This window comes from Castanea sativa, chromosome 3, assembly GCF_040712315.1.
Source record: "Castanea sativa cultivar Marrone di Chiusa Pesio chromosome 3, ASM4071231v1".
Classification (NCBI taxonomy): Eukaryota; Viridiplantae; Streptophyta; class Magnoliopsida; order Fagales; family Fagaceae; genus Castanea; species Castanea sativa.
In genome coordinates, this window is record NC_134015.1 from 33,977,228 (window position 1) to 33,984,113 (window position 6,886).

General features: G+C 36.6%; 1 long non-coding RNA gene across 1 annotated transcript in view; it reads right to left on the minus strand.

Annotated features, from left to right (window-relative positions):
* Positions 1-212: 212 nt before the first annotated feature.
* LOC142626742 (uncharacterized) overlaps positions 213-6,886 on the minus strand; it is a 13,784-nt gene continuing 7,110 nt past the window's right edge. Inside the window, exon 3 of the long non-coding RNA XR_012842630.1 lies at positions 213-588. This is a non-coding gene — a long non-coding RNA (uncharacterized LOC142626742). The remainder of the gene's footprint in view (positions 589-6,886) is intronic.

Below are 6,886 nucleotides of genomic sequence, written 5' to 3' on the forward strand. Positions count from 1 at the left end.
GTGGATATATTATTTTATTGTATTGGATATATTATTTTATTGTAATAGATATATTATTTTATTGTGATGTTTATATTATTTTATTGTGTTGAAAGCTAAAATAGATCCACTGCTGCAGCATGTTTTGTAAAGTGAGTAGGTAAAATAGATAAAGTAACTTTTTGTGGAGCTAAAAAGCTAAATTTTTAGCTCCACTGCTGTGGATGCTCTTAGCCAAGGTATCAGCTAAAGCATTACCTTGCCTACACACATGAGAGAGAGTAAAGCTCTAAAGGGAGCTAGCAAAGAACAAAATGTCTTGAATAATATGACCACAAGACGAATGTAATAAAAGTCTATTACTAATAGCATTTACTAATAGCATGAATGGAAGACTCCGACTCACCCTCAAAGACAACATTGCGAAAACTAAGTTCCTGAACAAAATGAACCGCATGCCTAGCTGCAAAAGTTTCAAGAGTAAAAACAGAGTCTGGAATGGGAATTTGCTCAGCCAAAGCCGCAACCATCTCCCCATGTTCATTCCGAACAGCCACGCCAATACCTGCTGCCTTTAAATCCTCAAAGATCGCCCCCATCAAAATTTGCCTTCACAAAACCCGCATCATGTTTATTAGTTATAAACATGTCCAAAAAAAAAAAAAAAAAATATGAAAATGAAACTTAAAGAAGAAAATTGTAAAGAAAATATAAAATGATTGGACAAACAGAGAATCAAATAATCGAAAAAGTGCCACGAGGTACCATTCAAATGTGAATTGCACCCTGTGAAAGCAAAAAAATTGTGAACTTGAAGTCACAATTATGGGACAAGGCAAATGTGTTACTGTCCATAATCCATTTTGGACTTCTCAAAATTACATCACTTTTTCCCCGAACTAGGAAACCCCAGAAAATTAAGAAATGGGCATTTAAAGACCAGAAACTTAAGAGGAAGACATCAAGCTTCTTCAATATAATAATTAAATCGTCATTTAAAGATTTTTTTTTTTTTGAGAAAGAATTCATCATTTAAAGATCGTGCTTCATTTTGGAGTACATAAACATTCATTTTATATATACATTATGTTATCGAGGCTTATTGACTATGTTGCACTGTTGACCATAAAACAGATTAATTTTCTTATTAATAATCGGTTTGGGTACAGGCTTATAGCAAGAGATACATCGACAATACAATAAAGATTAATAATTTAATGTCGGCCGCATTGGAAATCGTAAGCTTAATTTATCGAAGTAGCATTTTGTCAAAAAAATGCAAAACGCAAAATGCAACTGAAATATAATTTCAGTGCTGGACAAACAAACGGTAGGACACAGGCTTTTCAAAGGTTTTCATCTCCTTATGGAGCATTGAAGGCCCCCTTCAATGTAAAACAGTTTGTTCGAAATTTTTTTTTTTTTTTTCGCTGTTGGTGTTTGGTGTAAGTGTTACTGTGTCAGTGAACAGTAAACCTTCCCATAATGACAGAAGCCGAAGCATAAAACATTTTTGAAAAAAAAGCCTTCACTTTCTTTGTCCCCATCACCTTGTCCCTTTTTTTTCCTTCAAAAAAAAAAAAACCTTATCCCTTTCAACTCCCCAATTTGAGGTTTAAACTAATAAATTTAAATGTTGCTTTTTAATATTTAAATATCAAGATATTTAACTTTTTATATTATAATTTTTTTTTATTTCAAAACTATTTTTTTTCTTTTTATGATGCAAAATTGCTAATTAATTTTTTTTTTTTTAGGTTTTACTCTCACATATTTTTCAATTGATAATAGTTAATCCACTTAATCCTCTCATGCATTTGAAAAGAAAAAACATAAGTTATAGATATCTCATTTTATACCACTCATGACCCAAGTCTCGTTCCCAATGACGATATCACTAAGGGTTCATTTGGTTGGAGGGCTGAAAAAATGAGATGATAGAAAATGGTAAGAGGATGGAAAAGTGGGATGATGAGAATCAACAAGCATTCAAGGATCCATTGCATGTTCCAGTTGGGCCTATTACAAGAGCAAGATCCAAGAAGATCCAAGAAGCACTTAATGGGCTGATTCAAGAGATTTGGGCCGATTCTAACGCAGGATGTTCCAAGCTTGGCCCAAAGGAAGATGAAAGTGTAGTAAATTTAATTCAAGCTATTTAGGGCTGATCTGACTTAATTGGGAGTGATTTATGGCATGAATTAATGGCTGATTGACTTTCCAACTCTGTATCAGTTAAGGCAGATTATTATTGAATAAAATTCAGAAAAGGTGAGGCTTTGCTCTCTTTTGGTTCTTCAAGAACTGTGAACTTATCAAGGATTCTTCCTTGTGGCGTTCAAACTTTATACCTTTGGTTCGTGATTCTTTATAATCATTGGGTCAAGGTCAATTTATACTTTTGGTTCGCGTTTCGATTATAAACGTTGGGTCAGGGTTTCTATCATAAATCTGATTTTTAGCATTCCTGGGTTAAATATTCCAATATTTTTGTTGGGTCTCAAAGCGTGTCGATTGAGGTTCGCATCATGGGAGGATAGGAAAAAATTTTAATTTTTCTCCTTTTTGTTTGGTTGGGCGTGGAAAAATGGAAGGATAGAAAAAATGAGTTTGTATAAATTTACTCATATACCGTTGTTAAAAAATGATAGTCAATTAAAACAAAAAAGTGACAAACAACCAAAAAAATAAAAATCACCCAAATTATTAAAAAATAAAAATCATGTCCATAAATAAATCATGTCTAGTTAAACAAAGACAAAGAAAGAAGAAAGAAGAAAAAAAAAAGAGGAACAAGAAGAAGCCAACGTCCAGCCTAGGAAAGGAAAAGAAAAAAAAGGGAAGCAACGTCCCACAGCACACCAAAAAAAAAAAAAAAAAGAAGAAGAAGAAGAAGAAGAAGAAAGAAAGAAAGAAAAAAAGAAGGAATTGGACAAATTCCCGTGTGCAAAAGCACATGGGCATTTTTGTCCATTAAGTAGCTTCATTTTATCTTTTTAGTTTTCTCTCCAACTTGGGGAGAAAACTTACTGGTGGGCCAGCGGAGAAAACACCTAGGTCCCACTATTTATTTTCCTTCTTGCCCACCCAACCAAACACACTCCAAAAAGTTTCTTTCTTATTTTCTCTCCAAAGTTTCCCATCTACCCTATTTCACTTAGAAACAAACACACCCTAAAAGGCTCATGACTGGTGAAGGGTCTTGCTGAAAAAACTAAAGGGTCATTTTTATGCTTTAAAAGCCTTGTGAAACCCTAGTTATGCGTATGTTGGAACGAAGCTTGAGTATGCATCTTCACAAGCCATGCATATGCGGGCTTAGCTGGCACAGTTATGTAAAGAAAGCTTTTGATGGAATTCGTGCGAAGCTAATCCTAAATTGCTTGGGAATGTTGATACCGTATTTTGTCCACCCTTGATTTGCGTGTCAAACCTTGAAAAATTCAAAAATATTATTTTCTCTCCATGGGGCCAAGAGAAGATTCAGAATGATGTGGCGCAACCCGTTCGGATACCAGAGCATCCAAAGTGCATTTTTAGCCAAAATGCCCCTGGTCAACCTTGGGTTGACCGAAGGTCAAAATCCTCACAAAAAAACATTTTTCTTGGTTTTACATCAAACATGAGCTCCTTGGATATTTTTATCAACTATGACTAAGTTTGACCCAGAGTTGACTCTTGGTAGTCCCTAGAAACCCTAATCTTGATCTGGTTATCAAAACGGGTTGAGACTAATGCCATTGCAAAGATAATCAAATTCTCATTCCAACGATTATTCATGGGTCGAAATCGAAGTTAAAACGGTTAAGATATCAAGAAAATGAAAGCCGCGTCCACTAACTTCCTAGAGCCATAACTTTTGATCCGACCGTTGGATTTTTGAGTTCCATACCTTTTTAGAAATTGAAAGTCAAGATCTTTCCAAGGATGTCAATATCAAGCCCATCCAGGACCAATTGAGGCTAGCGACCCTTGAAAGGTCGCTGCCTCAAAAAATGCGCTCGGGGCTATTTAGACCCAAAAAAAAAAAAGACTTTTGGGCTCCCTTCTCTCTGCCTATACAAATTCTGAGCTCTTTTTCTCTCTTCCAAACACAAAAAACACATCAAAGCCTCTTGATTCTTGCTTCTTGCTTCTCCACCAACAATACAAGGTAGTGTTCTTGTACCCAATCTTCTTCTCCTTGGTTCTATATCTTGGATTTGGGGTTTAGGGGTGTGTGTCACGTCCCAAACCCGATACCTAGATTTGTGACCATGACCAGCATGTTAATATCAAGCTTAAGCCTAGTATTAACAAGAACCAACTAAAACTTTTACAAAAACTTTCCTCTTTCTTTTCATTCTTGTTTCTTTACTTCTTTATATAACTTATCACTTGATATTCAAAGCATCTACATTGTACTCAAAGAATAACATAATCCACTATGATGATAATCAACAAGCATTCAAGGATCCATTGCATGTTCCAGTTGGGCCTATTACAAGAGCAAGATCCAAGAAGATCCAAGAAGCACTTAATGGGCTGATTCAAGAGATTTGGGCTGATTCTAACGCAGGACATTCCAAGCTTGGCCCAAAGGAAGACGAAAGTGTAATAAATTTAATTCAAGCTACTTAGGGCTGATCTGGCATAATTGGGAGTGATTTATGGCATGAATTAATGGCTGATTGACTTTCCAGCTCTATATCAGTTAAGGTAGATTTTTTCCTATTTTGGATCTGCTAATTTCAGACCAAATCAACTTTTATTTAGGGTTTTATTATTTAGTACGTTTTTTTAAGTATTTTCCTTGTTTTTAGGTGCATTTAATGCTTTTTAGGTCAAACTTGATTCCTGATATGGTAAGGTATCAATTAGGAGTTATTTTAGAATATATTTTCTTGTCTGTCAAGTTTTATGGAGCCCTTAAATAGGCCCTGAAGTCTGTAAACGTTTTTGAAGAAAATTATTGAATAAAATTCAGAAAAGGTGAGGCTTTGCTCTCTTTTGGTTCTTCAAGAACTGTGAACTTATCAAGGATTCTTCCTTGTGGCGTTCAAACTTTATACCTTTGGTTCGTGATTCTTTATAATCATCAAGTCAAGGTCAACTTATACCTTTTGTTCGCGTTTCGATTATAAACGTTGGGTCGTGGTTTCTATCATAAATCTGGTTTTTAGCTTTCCGGGTTAAATATTCCAATATTTTTGTTGGGTCTCAAAGCGTGTCGATCGAGGTTCGCATCATTTGGTATCGCAGCACAGTTCTAAAATCAGCTTTTCTATCCCTTTATCTTTTGTTCTCGTTATCATCCTATCCTGTTTCTTTTGTGTTCTTCATTCATCGTTCTTATTTTTTTTGTTTTTGTTGAAGTGCACTAGGTTAAAATCGTGCACCTAGTTCCCAAAAAAAAAATAATAATAATAATAATAATTTTGTTTGTAGTTTCAGTTCTCTCAGACCAAAATATTGTTTTCTTTTGATTTGGTATTTCTGTCATATTTTCTAGCCAATGGTATTTGTTTTAACACTACAAGTTGAATTTCTTGATCAAGTTTATTAGTTCATTGCAGAACTGAAAAGGCGAAGCTACGAGTGGAAAAAGGCAAGAGAGTGTGAGACTAATATCGGGAAAAAGCCAATTTAAGAGTGAAACATGAGTGGGAGTGACATAATTTGAGTGCAAACACGTGAGGGAGTGTTGTGAGGAATTATTTCTAACAATTCTCTGTTGTTTCAAAAGTATGTCTTTCAGGTGTGAAACATCGAATAGGGAAGGAGGGGAGGAGTCGTCCATCATTTTACAGGCTATGCAACAACAATTTGAACGCATGAACGTGGTGTTTAATGAGATTCGGGATCGGATGGATAGGCAAGACACTGTTATTGCTACTTTGCGTGAGGAGCGTCCCCAAAGAGGCCCTAATGCTAGAAGGCAAGAAAGGCGTTCTCGCATGAATGATTCTGATGACTACCACGAGGATGAGTTTGAAGATGAAGAAGATCAATCTTCATTGAACAATGCGGGCAAGTTTGTGCCAAGGAGAGAAAGGCGTGGTAGAGGTTTCCGAAGAGATCCAAGATGGCAAGATGGGACTGACAGGAACCTAGGAAACATAAAAATGAAGATACCCACATTCCAAGGGAAAAATGATCCAGAAGCATACCTGGAGTGGGAGAAGAAGGTGGAGTTAATCTTTGAGTGCCACAACTACTCCGAGGAGAAAAAGATAAAACTCGCTGTCATTGAGTTTACTGACTATGCTATTATATGGTGGGATCAACTTGTGATGAACAGAAGGAGAAACCATGAGAGACCTATTGAGAGTTGGGAGATAATGAAGGCAATCATGAGGAGGCGGTTTGTTCCTAGTCACAACTATAGGGACTTGTATCAGAAATTACAGAGTCTTACTCAAGGCTATAGGAGCGTGGATGACTACCACAAGGAGATGTAGATTGCCATGATTCGGGCAAATGTAGAGGAGGATAGAGAAGCTACCATGGCAAGGTTTTTGAATGGGCTGAATCGTGACATTGCCAACGTGGTGGAGTTGCAGCACTACGTGGAGTTGGAGGACATGGTGCACATGGCAATAAAGGTGGAACGACAGCTTAAAAGGAAAGGAACTCGGTCATTTCAAAATCCGGGCTCTTCTACTTCATGGAGGTCAAATGGGAGGAAAGACGAAGGGGCTGTTTTCAAGTCCAAATCCGAACCACAAAAAAGGAGAGATGAAGCTCCCAGTGTCCACACAGGTAAAACTGAATCCCGCACTCGTAATCGTGATATTAAGTGTTTTCGTTGTTTGGGAGTAGGTCATATTGCTTCACAATGCCCAAATAAGAGGACCATGATCGCACGTATTGATGGAGAGGTGGAAACTGAAAGCGAGGAAGATGATGACCAGATTCCATCACTTGA